Source organism: Erythranthe guttata, chromosome 7, assembly GCF_056151865.1.
Source record: "Erythranthe guttata isolate IM_541 chromosome 7, IM_541, whole genome shotgun sequence".
NCBI classification, from domain to species: domain Eukaryota; kingdom Viridiplantae; phylum Streptophyta; class Magnoliopsida; order Lamiales; family Phrymaceae; genus Erythranthe; species Erythranthe guttata.
This window is the reverse complement of record NC_142539.1, coordinates 9,937,263-9,952,882: the sequence shown is the minus strand read 5'-3', so window position 1 is coordinate 9,952,882 and position 15,620 is coordinate 9,937,263.

The following is a 15,620-nucleotide window of genomic DNA, read 5'->3' as shown; positions in this document are numbered from 1 at the left end:
AAGTTGTCCCTTACAAATCATATTTTGTTCCTTTTGTATAATGCAAATCGAATTTCCAAAAACAAAAGTAAAACCTTCATTATCCAAAACAGGAATAGAAATAAGGTTTCGAATAAGTGACGGAACAAATAAACAATTGTTCAAAACAATGGAAAAACTAGAATCCAAAACAGAAAGATAAATTGTCCCAATGGCTTCAGCAGCAACCCTTGCTCCGTTGCCCATTCTTAGGTAGGTCTCACCCACATTAAGCTTCCTACTTCTTGTCATGAGCTGCAAATCATTACAAAGATGTGAGCCACAACCAGTATCCAATACCCAAGCAGAAGATTTAACGGACAAGTTAACTTCAACTAAATACGTACCCTTTTCAGAACGTTTCTGATCGAGGTAAGCCTTGCAGTTGCGTCGCCAATGTCCCTTCTTTCCACAATGATGGCAAGCGTCATCAACTTGCTTGGTGACCTTGTCATTCTTCACTCCGCTCGACTCGCCCTTCTCAAGTTTCTTGCTCGGGCCGAAACTCCTTTCTTTCCTTTTCTTCTGGAAAGAACCTTTCTTTGCAGAAGGAGCAACTAGGAGAACTGATTTCTCCTTCTTGATCGTGGACTCATAGCTGACCAACATGTTCAACAACTCATCCAATGGTGGATCGAGCTTGTTCATGTTGAAGTTCACTATGAACGATTCATAAGAACTAGGAAGGGACAGTAGGATCAAATCCACCGAGAGCTCGGCCGGGAGGGTGACATCGAGGCTCACCAGCTTCTCAAGGAGAGTGATCATCTTGAGACCGTGCTCGTGGACCGAAGCCCCTTCACGCAGCCTCATGGTGATCAACTCCTTGGTAGCTGAGTACCTTGATGCCCTAGTATTCTCACTGTACATGCTTTCAAGATGGTGCTTGATATCATAAGCATGCACGTGAGACTCATACTTCCTCGCGAGCTCTGGCACCATGGATGCTAGCATGTAGCACCTCGCATGGAGGTCGTCCTTCTTCCATGCCTCGAAAGTGGCAGTCTCGTCAGCAGTAGCTGTCGCAGGAAGAGCAGCGGGGGGACGTTCATTGAGCACATAGAGACGCTCCTCGACTTGGAGCACAAGTTTCAGATTGCGAAGCCAATCCAAATAGTTTGGACCGGTGAGTTTGTTTTGGTCGAGGATTGAGGAAAGGGGATGTTTGGACATTGTTGCTGAGAAAATTTTAAGAAGACAATAATTAGAGTTTAGTTCGTAATAATCGTTACAATTAAAATTTTGGACTTTTATGTTTTAATTGTTCTCCCACTAATTTTATCGAATTCCACCACCCTCTAGCAGACAATCGAGAAAACTTATTTTTCTTTAATGGGCTTTAGGTCCAATAGCGCTAAGGTAACCCGTAGTTAATCTATCCCGATTACATAAGCCTAAAGGTAGAGTACTATCAATCACATCACTATGTGACCCTAAAATTCGATTTACCTCACACTTGATAATGACCTAAGTTAATCTAGCGAATATCAAAATCTTCGTGTGTCAAGTCTAGCCTACCAATATGAGACGTCATAGATCCAACTATATCGAACTAATGCAATCCCTAGTTAATCTAGCCGACCACATTAATCCAACATAATTTTATCTATGACCGTATCTCCATCTAATGTCAATTAAATTACAGCTTATCCCACAATAGCACTCCCCGCTAACACGGCTTACTGCACTATTATGAGAGGCTACACATAATTTAATTGTTGGTAGAAGGAAAGAAAAATTCAACAATTTGGTTTTTCTTTATAGCTTGATAATTATTCTTGATTAAGAATGAGGGATTTTATTAGCTCATCGGAAGTTTTAGGTTATGATCGTTTGTGATTCCTACAACTATGTTCTCTAGGTATGTGGAAACGCATATTGATCCTAAGAGAGATACGATCATCATCGTACTTAATCACAATTATTCATCTCATGAATTAATTAATTAATACGATAAATTGCAAATATAATTAACGGACCTCCTTCATTCATAAATCATTCAAATAAGAATGAAGCCCATTAATTATTTGCTATCTAATTTGTGTTCCATTAATTAAACTAATTTAACGATTAAATTAAATAATTAATCCAACACTATTCTTTGAATTCAAATTAAATTAATGGATCAATTATCTAATTTGGGTTTAATTGATAAATAATTTCAAAAATTAAAAATCAATTAATTTTTAATATTAATTTCAGAAAATCAAATTAAATTTTTTTTTTTTTTGTTGTGCTGACCGGACCGGTCCGACCGGTCCGACCGGACCGGTTCGGTCAGCTGAAAAACAGCAGCAAAAATCGAATTTTTCAAAATTAATTTTTTTTTATATTTTCTGAAATATTCAAAATATTTAATTAATATTAAAACACCCAATTAGATAACACCAATAATTCAACAATTCAACAAATCGAAGCATGCTTTCGAAAACGATAAACACGTTGACAAATAAACGATTAACCCGTGGCTCTGATACCACTGTTGGGGATCGTGCATGTATACGCAGCGGAATTTAAAAATTTTATATCGAACTAGTTTCGATTACATGCATAAACTAATCACATAGTCAACGTACCTTAACGCTTCCGCCATACATATGGTAATAATCGATTTAATTGAAAAACGCGTAAAACCGAAAATTACGAAACATGCTTATACTTCATTTCACAAAATCGAAACATGTAATCACGTATTACTCATGCTCGCAATTTAATAATCATACAAACATGTTCGAATCGAATTACGAAAGTTCCGATTTAATTACCTCTTGTAGCGTGCGATTTCGACGAATCGAAATCCTAGAACAAGTCACGTACAAGCTGCTAATTACCAATCCACGGGGCTGCAACTCACGGCTGGACCAAGCTGATCCAGCAAGCGACGAACGGCAGTGAACGGCAGCAGCAGCGGCAGCGCGTGGCAGCGGCAGCGGCGGCGTATTGGCGCGTGCGGCGGTGCGTGGATTCGTCGGGGCAGCAGCTCCTCTCCAATTAGGTTTCACCTCGTATTTTCGACCCACTCGAACTACAGCACTAGATGTAAACGAGTTAGACAACAACAAGAATAAAACGAAGGAAACGAGAGAAGAAAAACCGGCGGTTTTCCGGCGGTGGTCGGCGGTGGCGCGCCGGTGGAGCAACGGCCGAAGAGGGGAGCGGCTAGGGCTTGAGCGGCTAGGGTTTGGTGCTGAAAATCTGATCTCAAACTCTTGTTTGAGGTCTATTTATACCTAGGGTTTTCAACCCTAGCGGGCTTAAGTCATTGGGCTTGACCCACTGATGCATTAAACCCATTCCCTCGTCGGCCTCGTTTCTAATAAACGATCGTTCACAAAATTATAACAAAATTATATTTCTGACGAGCTCTAAGCCCTCGTCGATACGAGTGCCTCTTCGAAATTTCCAATTTCCAAAATTGGAAACTTCCACTTCAGTGGACTTGCTAAATCGGGAAACTTCCCAATTTAGAAAGTTCACTAAATTCCGCATTTCTCTCTTTCTCTACGTTTATTCCGATTCGCAATCCACAATTACGAATCTTGGATTCAATCATATCGACATCCAATCGTTCAAAGATTAACACATTAATCTATGCTTGTTGTTATCAAGGATCTATATTACACGAGAAGTGTGACCCTCAATGGTTCAGGTGTATGCTTGCCGTGGGCTCACAACTCTTTGTGATTCGAACAACACATTGTTCTTATACGAACTCCTCCCAAGAGTCCCGATTAGAGTAAAACTCATTTTACCTAATCCCGATCAAATCGGTGCCCAACGAATCAAGATTGGCGTCTAGCAACTACGCATCATGATTCCCTAGATACAAATGAAGTGCCTGCAAGAACCTTATGATATAGGTAGCGTACAGTACGATCCCTTCGTAGCACATCTCCCGATTGAACTAGAGGCATTGGTTCACCGAGACCTCTTATAAAGTTCAATAACCGTGCGAACGTTCTAGGTATTATAAATTCGTTCGTGTGCGACTTAGGGAAACACATTTCCCTAATCACCCCACTATCAACTCTGGCCAGAGATTCCATGGATTATAAACCGTCAGAACACACAGGACATCCATGACTACTCAAGCGCTCGAATCCCCTATTACAATGCACAGACTTCACACTAGATTTCGGATTGCACGAACGTTGGCCCTTGGAGCGGTCCGCGGTGGGACTCAGGGACAGGTCACGATACAATCGGTCCTCTAGTGAAGTCACGGTGATGTCTGGGTCTTAAGGACTAATGGTGTACAACTATATCTTAGAAACCTATTACTCGATGAATGAGAACCACTTATAGATTTCTAGGGCGAGGGAGTTCAGTGAACTCATCCAGTATGAGCACCCACTCAAGTATGCCGATGTCACAACACCGAGGACTGATGAGACGCAGTACACATACACTAAGTGCTAGTCTCAAAAGGGAAAGGCCGGTATCCTCATTATTGGCGTAACCCATCGACTAGGAACAAGGTTTAACAGTTACATTACATTGCTGAGTTATCTCACGATTCTACTAGATCAACTCACAGTAATAGAGTAACTCGTTAGGACTATATCTATGATGCTTGCATGGGATAACAGATATAGAATGCCAAATAAGATATTTTATTATTACGAACGAAAAACGATTGTTTTATTACAAAGAAAAGAGAAAGACCACAGCCACAAGTTGGCTTGCCGGTCACCTACTCTAACAGATGGAACACACCATTCGTGTGTGGAGGTCTGAGTGACAGGGTGGGGTTCCCATTGGATAGCGGTCGGACCCATCTCCGGTAATAAGATGCAATCGGACGAGAGTAGGAGTAGTGGTGTCCGTTTGGTCTTTGCAGGGTTGGGCTCTGGATCAGGGATGGGTTCACTGGTTCGGTGGGTAAGAGTTGAAGCGTTGTTGGTGTTTCCGTTTGAGGGGTTGACAAGGTCTGGGAGGGGTTGTTTTGCTAGGGAGAAGCCATTGAGATTAGGGTTTTCCGGAGTTGGTTGTGACGTTTCGGGTTTTTTGCAGGGAAGGGTTTGTAAGGGAGGTATTGCGAGTGGATTGTTTTGCGTGTGCATGGCGTTTAAAAAGGGGTTTTTAACCCTAGTGGAGGCTACTGTTTGCTCATCATTGATGTCGTCAGGTGTCCTCGGAAACTCAAAAGGCGGAAGTTGATTAGGGTACGCAATAAATTCTCCTCGGATATCTCCTTTTGTTTTTTCTGCCTCTATCTTTTTCCCTTTTTTTTTTTTTTTCGTTTATATTTTCTTTATTCTTTATTTGTTTATTATCTTTTTTCTTTTCTGGTTTATTTTATTTTTTTCCCGATGTTTCATGTCTGTCAGATTTTTTCTCCGTCGCACACGTGGCTCGGTGCTCCTCGGGAATAGTTGTTTGGGTGTATGCATGTTCCGTAGTCATGTTTGCTTTGGTTTCTTCTCCGTCAACTTCTCCGGTGGTGTAATTCCGGTGATCTGCCACTTTTCTTCTTCCGACGCTATTGCATGAAATTTGTTTTGAATAAACTCACTTTTTTTTCCTTGTTCTCCTTTGCTAGCCATTCTTTCCGTATTTTGGTTTTGCTTGGCCCGCCAGAAGTAGCTTTGCTTCTGTCCCTGTGTATTCAATGTAACTGATTCTCCAGCACCTTCAGGTATGTTAATATTTTGTTGAGTTTGCATATCTCTACTGCCCCGTCCATAGGTTTCTATCAGATTTGTTTTCTTTTTTCCCCTATTTTTCCTATTAATGATGCTCCATTCTGATCGGGTATCTCTATTTTCCTCTGTCATATTTTCCTCCGCAGCTTTTGAAGTGGCGTTTTGAACACAGTGGTCCTGTATATGTCCGATCTTGCCGCATACCATACAAAACTGGGAGTTGATTTCATAGGCAATAGGCTGTCGAAAATTATTGATAAGTATGTGCGAGGGTAACGATTTTTGGGTTTCCACTTCAATACAGACTCTAGCATATCTTCCTCTAGTTAGGTCGTTTGTATGCCAATCCATCTTGATGGGTCTTCCAACAGCTTTGGCTAATTTAAAAAGAGCAGTTGTATGGAAATATTCTATGGATAAGTCTGTAAATTGTGCCCATATAAACATTTTCCCTTTTTTGTTGTTTCCCTTTTTAAAGTTTGGTAACCATTGATTTATGTCCAGGTAGTATTGGAACATATACCATGGGCCTCCAGCCAAAGCAAGAAAATATTCCTCCGGGTTCTTGAATTTCGCGATGTAGTAACCTTGGCCAAGTTCTGTAATTGCTAGGATTTCTTGTGTTTTCCAGATACGTTGCAGCCTATGTCCAATATCCGGGATCGATTTTTTGTATCCTATTGTTTGTAAAATTAAACTTTTTTTTCCATGGTTTTCTGATCTCTTGAAGTTCTAGATCTGTGAATATAACTCTTGGGGGTTTGTCTTCCTGTGGTATGGTGTGTTCTGCGTCATCCGTTTGTTGATTTTCTTCAATTTATTCAAACCATGTGTCAAAGTACACATGCTTTGATTCTTTAATAAGCTTATGTTTATATGAGTTGTTCTCAGTACTACCGTAGTCTCCATTTGTGTTAGAAATTCCTTCTTTCACGCCATGAACACTGTTGATTTGCTGGTTGTGATATTGTCGGTTGTCTTTGTTTACCATGCAGTTTTCTTTTGTATATGGATTTATGTTTTGATTTATGTTTTCTGTTTGTTGGGTGCTGTAGTAAGTTGGTTTTTGGCTACTGGTTGTAGCTTCTTCCATGATGAGTTCCGATGTCTCTAACGACGGCGGGGGTGGGTCCGGTGGGTTTTGTCGTTCAGGGTAAAGTTCAGAGAGAGAGAGAGTTCTTCCATCTTTTTACTTGGGGTATTTTTTGTCAAATAAGACAACATTTAGAAAATATTTGGACATAAACTTGGTGAAAATATTCGCAAAAATGGAAATTAATTATAGTTTCTAGTAGCAAAATGTGTATTTAAATAGTGGTGTCATAAATATATATAAAAAATAAGAATTTAAAGGTATATTTAAAATATAGTGCCTTAAATATTTAAAAAGTTATAAATATTACAAAAAAAAAATGCACTATATGAGTTTTGAACTCTGTACCTCCAAAAAATTTACTTTGAATGTTTTACCGTTGAAGCTAAAACAACATTACAACAAAGAAACACATCGAAACAAATATAAAACATAAATATATAAGGAATATTTTTTCTTTAAATCAAGGGTGTGCAGTTGCACACCCTAGAACCATAGTGGATCCGCCCCTGTATACTGGTGTTTGGTGTGCCGCTATTTTCGGTACGATATCTTGGTACATGGTACTATACTATAATTTTTATTAAGTTTAAAAAAAATATTGTCAATTTTCCCTACCAATGAATTTCGTATATATATATATTTATATTATTTGAATGTGTTTATATATTTGTTGAGTTAAACCTCCTAATTTTATAATGCCATGTAGCGCAAATTTATTCCTATGTGTATGTAGATATAAAGAAACAAAAGAAAAAAGAATGCATTTAGCATACATTTTTTTTTTCAATGCTACCTCATGAGGGTCCAATTGTGTCGGTATTCGTCACGTATAACGCAGTGGAATTTAAAAAAGAATTATGTCATGCGATTTCTATGAACGCAAACTCATCAACATAGCATAATCAAGTAGCATGCATAATCATGTATTTAATTTAAATCGAATACTGATGGTGTCGGATCTACACCTTCAGGACCTCTCTCCAAAACCCTACTCCTTTAAGACCGTAAGAACGTACCTTGAAGGCCAAAATCTCGATTCCTCGGGGTAGGTTTACGAACGGAATATGTTTTAATGTAAGAGAGTATTAAAGAGAGTTTTTATTAAAAATGTGTCTTTAGATATGACTCTATTGGCCTTATATACAATGTAGAGGATCTTTAATTCATATCAATCCATAATCGTAATTGATTCTCTTTACATATTTATAACCGCGTGACTTATGGAAACTAACTCTTTTGACGGCCCACCCTAACACTCTTCTTAGGGTTTAGATGGTGGGCCTGGATAAGTCCCAGCTGTAGTTGGGCTTTATTCGCCCATGGGCCCCCTCTTGTTCTAAAATAAGCGAACTCCTTGGCATGGGTTAGTCCGCTGAACGGGCCTCCCACTTGCGGCTCCTTTTTCATGGGCTGTGTGGAGGGTGTTTTATATCTCGTACTTCAGGCCCAGCTGAATCAGCCCTGATCAAATACTAAACCATGTGAATTTGAAGTAATAAAATAATTTATTCATAATTAATAAAATATTTGAATACTTACTCGTATATGTGTAATCACTCTATAACAATTTATGTGGTCTCACCAAAGTCCTTAGTTGGAGCAATTCTCGTCAATCTTCTTCACAAGAATTAGGTTTCACCTTAAAGACATTAATCCACCAAAGTAATTGCACAAGAAAATACCAAGGTTTAATAGGTGAAGTGTTGGGTTTTTTTTAATAAAAATAATATTTTCTTAAATATTTTCTTTGATCAATTGATGAGGTCAATTGGAACAACATTTTGAAACGTACAAAGACTTTATTTTGCTTCATAAAACCTTCATATTTTTCTTTAATTCTATATTAAATAGAGGTTTATGGTGCTCATAATTTATACTATATAAATGGGACTTTTGTAGCTTTGTAAATGTATGTGAGAAGAGAGTACAAGAGAAGATAAAAGCTTTTCTTTTATACTATATACATATACTTTGAGCTTTTGTTCTGTGTCGGGTGTAAGCTTCTGCTTCACTTGAACGTGCAATTTCGGTGAAGTTACAGCGGAGAGATAGGCTGGGTCGTTGTATCCCATAGGCGACACGATCGGAACCTTTTTGCAACTCATTAGAGAAGGGGTCATGAAATTCGTCTTAAGAGAGCGACCTAGTCCGCGCCTCACCTTGCCTCATATTATTATGAATCTTATTGCAACTAATCGTCAACTATGTAAAGATGAATCAAATGAAGTACAAGCCTCAATCCACAAGTTTTGTGATCAATCGTCAAATTGCAGCCGTGGTTCCAACATGAAGAAAACGAAAAAAGAAAACAGAGGAGCTCGACGGTGGTGTACCGGCAGCGATGGCGACGCAATGAGGGGCGAGGACGGAGGTCGACCAAGCTATTGAGGAGAGTGGGAGCTTGTGTTGTGTTGTTATTCTCTATCACAAACCTTTTTATTTATAGAGGTTTATTTGACATGTAGGTCAAGTCTCCTACTTGACTTAGAAGTCCAAGCCCAAACCCGTTAAGAATATTCTAGAACTCATTCTTGAATTCCTAATAACTGTTAATTAAATGGTAACTCCAAAAATATAACAATTATATATTTGTGACAATTATAATCTCCTTGTCCTTTCAAGTACCATATTGCATTTTTTTTTTTTTTTGCACTCTTGGAAACTTCTATTTTAACGGTACTTGTCAAATTGGGAAAAAATCCAACTTAGAAAGTTCACTTGAAATATATAAAAATGTGTTCCTCCTCCTCTTCTAATTCAGAATCGACTATTACGAATCTTAGATTCAATTATTTTAAATTCCGATTTAGCTAAAATTAACTAATTAATCTTAGTTCACCATATTAAAGAATCCTCTCCACAAGAAGTGTGACCCTCATTGGTTCAGGTGTAAACTAGTCATGGGCCCTTAACTCTTTCTGATTCGAATAACTCTTCATTCGATTACAGACTTGTCCCAAGTGTCCCTATTTAGACTAAAACATATTTTAATCTTAATTGTTGATCATATCGGTTAATACCTAACTAATCATGATTGACGTCTAGCCATTACGTACGATGATTCCCTAGATACAAAAGAAGTGCCGGCATTAACCTTAAATTATAGTTCGCGTACAATACGATCCCGTTGACAAACATATGTCCCGATCGTTCTAAATCTATAAAGTTCATTTGTATTTGGCTTAGAGAAACTCTTTTTTCTAATCACCGAAATTCTACTTCGGCCAATGATTCCTTGGACGATATAATTGAATAACACACATGACATCCTTGTAATTACGCAAGCGGACAAATCCCTAAGTACAATATACAGACTTCCACTAGATCTCGGATTGTGCAAATGTTAGCTCTTTGGAACGGTATTCGAGGAGACTCAAGGACATGTCACAACACGACTTGTACAACTATAATCATAGAACCTCTACTCGATTATTGAGAACCCTTTAGAGATTCTAGGACGAGGGAGTTCATGTTAGGTGACCAACAAGCCAACTTGTGGCTGTGGTCTTTCAATTTATTCTTGTAATAAATAATCATTTTTCGTATTAATGATAAAACACATTGGCATTCTATATATTTTTCCCTTGTTCAAACATAGATATAGTCCTTAGAGTTATTACAATTACTTGTAATTCATCTTTTAGGATTGTGAGATATATACTTAAGTATTATAACTGTTAAACCGTGTTCCTAGTCAAAGGAATACGCCATCAATGAGGATATTGGCCCTTCCCATTAAGAGACTAGCACTGAGTATATGTGTACTGCGTCTCATCAGTAAACGGTATTGCGATGTCGGCATGCATAAGTAGGTGCTCGTAAGTTGACGTGTTCAATGAACTCCCTCATCCTAGAAATCTCTAAGTGGTTCTCAATAATCGAGTAGATATCTCTATGGTATAGTTGTACACTATTAGTCCTTAAGACCTAGACATCACCGTGCCTTCACTAGAGGACCAGTTGTCTCGTGACCTGTCCCTAAGCTCCACCGAGGACCGCCCCAAGGGCCAGTTTTCGTGCAGTCCGAAATCTAGTGGGAGGTATGTGCATTGTATTCGGGGATTCGATCGCTAGAATAGTCTTGGATGTCCTGTGTGTTCTCATAGTTTGTAATCTTGAAGTCTCTGGCTAGAGCTGACTAAATGATGATTAGGGAATTCGATTCTCTAAGTCATGCACGTACCGATTACAACACTTAGAACGATCGTACAATTATTCAACTACAAAGGAGGTCTCGATGAACCAATACCTCTACTTCAATCGGGACATATGAATCGAAGGGATCATACTGTACTTTAACTATATCACACGGTTCTTGCAGGCACTTCATTTGTATCTATGGAATCATGACGTGTAGTTGCTAGACGCCAATCTTGATTCTTTGGGTGATTATGTTGAAATGAGCTTCATCTTAATTGTAACTCTAGGGACGAGTTTAAACCACAAAGAGTTGTGGACCCACGGCTAGCTTACACCTGAACCATCGAGGGTCACACTGCTCGTGCACTCGAGTTCTTTGAATAGACGGTCAAAGATAAAAATGTTTAGTCTTTGCATAATTGGAATTCGATATGATTGATTCCAACATTCGTAATTTGGAATTATGAATGAGAATAAGAAAATGAAAGAAATAGGCGAACATCTTTAGTGAACTTTCTAAATTGGGAAGTTTCCAAATTTAGAAGGTCCACTGAATTAGGGTTCCTCCTTTTAGAAATTGGAAATCGAGAATTCGCATTCGTAATGACGAGGACGTTTCAATGATTCCGAAAATATAATTGTTATAATTTTCCAATCATTGAGTTGTGAGAAACGAGCGAAGAAAGACTAACGAACTTAAGCTGTTGGGCTTGGTCCTACTTAAGCCCGTTGGGGCTTTTATACAAGACACTATAAATAAAAGATTTATAGGTCTATCAAAAGATACACCACACATTGAAAACCCTAGCCGCTCACCTCACCTCATCTCATGGCCGCTGCCTCTCTTCCGCCGTCGCCGAAAATCGGTGCCCCACACGCCGATATTCATTGGTAGATCTATTCCTTTTTGTCTTATTCTTCAGTTTATTCTAAATGTTGCGTGTCTAGTGCCACGTATTTAGTAGAACTTGGTATACGAGGTGAAATCTGAGAGTAGGAAGACAAAGGAGTCAGTCCGCCGAGACGCCGCCGCCGAACCACCGTCGCACGCGCCCTCATGCGCCTCCCGAAGACAGTGCGTGAATTTCACGCGCGGCCGCTAATCCGCGCGTCTGCCGCCGCTGCTCCTCCCGACTGCACAGATTGGTTTATGTGGCAGTTTGCTTCAATCCGAGAACCCGCCTCACGCTTCAAGAGGTAAATTTTAGGATCCCTAATGGATTAGGTTTTAATTTAATTAGATTAAATAAACATTGATATTCGCAGTATGATTTTGCTTGAATGTTTTTGTGAAATTATTTATGTAGGATTTTGCTTGAACGTTTTCGTAAAATCGTTTGTATATGAATCATGATTTACTGCGAGCATGATATGTGATTTAATTATCGATTTAATATGCATGTTGTTATTTAAATTTCGCTGGAAGCGTTAAGATACGTAATTAATTGCTATTATCGAGTACTTGTTTATATGAATGAAATTGTTTTTCATATAAAGTTTTTGTTTTCCGCTGCGTACACGTGCCTGATTTCAACAGTTCAGTGAACTCATCGACTATGAATATCCACTTATATATGTCAATGTGTCTACATTGTAGGCGATAAGACTCAACTCAAATACACTAAGTGTTAATCTCAAATGGAAAATGCCACTATCCTAATTATTGTCATAACTCATCGACTAAGAACTTATTTAATAGTGATTATTCTTAATGAATCATCTCTTCATTCTCCTAGATCAATTTATAGTACTTTGATATAACTATAAGGTCTATCTATGTCTATGTATAAATAAATAGGACAATATATACGGCTTGCTAAAAATAATCTTCCTTTAATTAGAAATAGATTGTGATTGTAAGTAAAAGGAAAGACCACAACCACAATTTGGCTTGTTGGTCACCTACTCTAACAATCTCCCACTTGATCTAAAGTCAACTACTCATGTACTTAAGTCCCATCGACTCGCGATGTTTCTCGTGGACCATTCCAGGTAAAGGCTTGTGAATGGATTTGTTATGTTACTACTGAGGTAACTCTCTCGACTTTAACATCGCCTCTATCAATGATGTCTCGGATGACATGATACTTCCTCAGTATATGCCTAGATTTTTTATGAGACTTCGTTTCCTTAGTTTGCGCCGCAACACTGGTGTTATTGCAGTACAATGTACTGGATCTATTGCGTTTGGCACGACTCTCAATTCTTGGACAAAGTTCCTTATCCAAACAACCTCCTTTGCATTTTTTGACGCTGCAATATATTCATTCCCCTTCGGTGGTGGAATCCGCCGTCGTGTTTTTCCTGGAACTTTTCCAACACGCTTTGAGTCATTCACATCAGATTGAAAACGAGAGGCAGTATATGCCTATATCTTCAAATCGGAAGAATCCATGGGACATAAGCAAGAATCATTTCTTGGACTCTTTCATTCTAAACCGTTTTAGAATAGGTTCTATGTACAAGGATTGTGATAATCCAAGCAACCTTCTTGATCTATCTATATAGAGTCGTATTCCTAATACGTAGGATGATTCTCATATATCCTTCATTGTGAATTGATAACCATGCTTTAGTTGATTGCAACATAGCTACATCATTTCCAATGAGTAGTATGTCATTAACATAAATCACTAAAAATGTCACGGCACTCCTACTAAACTTCTTGTACAAGGCTCTTCAGGATTCTTTACAAAATCAAACTCTTTGATTGTAGTATCGAATCGGATGTCCAACTTCGGGATACTTGTTTCAATCCATAAATGGATCGTCAGAGTCTGCAAAACTTTTGCTCATCTCTATATGATATGAAGCCTTCCGGTTGCCGAGATAAATTTCCTCTTCAATGCCACCATTGAGGAAAGTGGTTTTCACATCCAGTTGCCATATATCATAGTCATTGAGCATAATCCTAATGGACTTAAGCATATCGACTGATGAAAAATGTTTCCTCATAGTCAATGCCTTGTCTTTGAGTATATCATTTTACCACCAATTTAGCTTTTGTTGGGAATCGATGCATGTATAAGCAGCGAAAACAATTTTTTTTCACATAATTCGATAGCTCATGTGATTATAAAAATGATGACATCTTATCAAACAAGCACACGTATAATGAATAATTACGTCCCTTAATCGTTCCCGCGTCGACATGATCACTAGTTCGATAACCGGAATCAAACCGGGGTCAACGGTTCTTTAACCAAACTGGGACCAGGACGGATATGTGTACTAAAATTAAAAAAATGCAAAAAGTTGACGGGGAGAGAGTTGGGAAATTTCATAGTCGGGCGGGGATTGCAATACCCTCCCCAACCCGCCCCATTGCCAGTCCTAAACTATGGGGCCGCATCAATCAATAAGAATTAGTTGGTATTTTAATTATTAATCAATTTCTTAACTTACGTTTAATAAATTACCTAAAACATATTTTTCTTTTTTTTCCTAATATAAACTCGAAGTTTAATATTAACCTTTAATAGCTTAATTTGCTTAATTTAAGGTTGAATTATGGTCCTTCATGAGGAATACCAACTATTTTTTGATTTCGAGGATATTTTAATGTACAGTACCGGATCCACCTGTGATCACATTGAGCTTCCACTTCCCCGACAATACACCGATGATATTCAATGAGAACCAGACTTTAAAGAGTGTCTTCGACAGGCCGTCTGTAGCAAACCATGTTCATGACTTGGTTTGAGGCGAATAAGAAGTACCACTAGCAAGAAAATTAGGTACACAAAGTTGCCACAACATTATGTGTACAATGAGGATCCTCGTGTGTGGGTGCCGGGAAATAAAACGTTTTCAATTAGAAGATTCACCAATGTGCCCTTGAAACAGGGATTAGACTTTTATCTGAGACTTTTGCTCAACACCCAAAGAGGTTGCACAAGTTACGAATGTTAGAGTAGGTGACCAATAAGCCAACATGTGGCTGTGGTCTTTCCATTTATTCTTGTAATAAATAAACCTTTTTCGTATTAATGATAAAAACACCTTGGCATTCTATATATTTGTCCCTTTGTCACAAGCATAGATATAGTCCTTACAGTTATTACAAGTACTAGTAATTGATCGTTACGATCGTGAGATATTTACTTTAGTATTATAACTGTTAAACATGTTCCTAGTCGAAGGGTTACGCCACCAATGAGGATATCGGCCTTTCCCATTAAGAGACTAGCACTTAGTGTATGTGTATAGCATCTCATCAGTAAACGGTATTGTGATATCGGCATGCATAAGTGGGTGCTCGTAAGTTGACGAGTTCACTGAACTCCCTAACCCTATAAATCTCTAAGTGGTTCTCAATAATCGAGTAGAGATATCTATGGTATAGTTTTACACCATTAGTCCTTATGACCTAGACATCACCGTGACTTCACTAGAGGATCAACGTTTTCAATTAGAAGATTCACCAATGTGCCCTTGAAACAGGGATTAGACTTTTATCTGAGACTTTTGCTCAACACCCAAAGAGGTTGCACAAGTTACGAATGTTAGAGTAGGTGACCAATAAGCCAACATGTGGCTGTGGTCTTTCCATTTATTCTTGTAATAAATAAACCTTTTTCGTATTAATGATAAAAACACCTTGGCATTCTATATATTTGTCCCTTTGTCACAAGCATAGATATAGTCCTTACAGTTATTACAAGTACTAGTAATTGATCGTTAGGATCGTGAGATATTTACTTTAGTATTATAACTGTTAA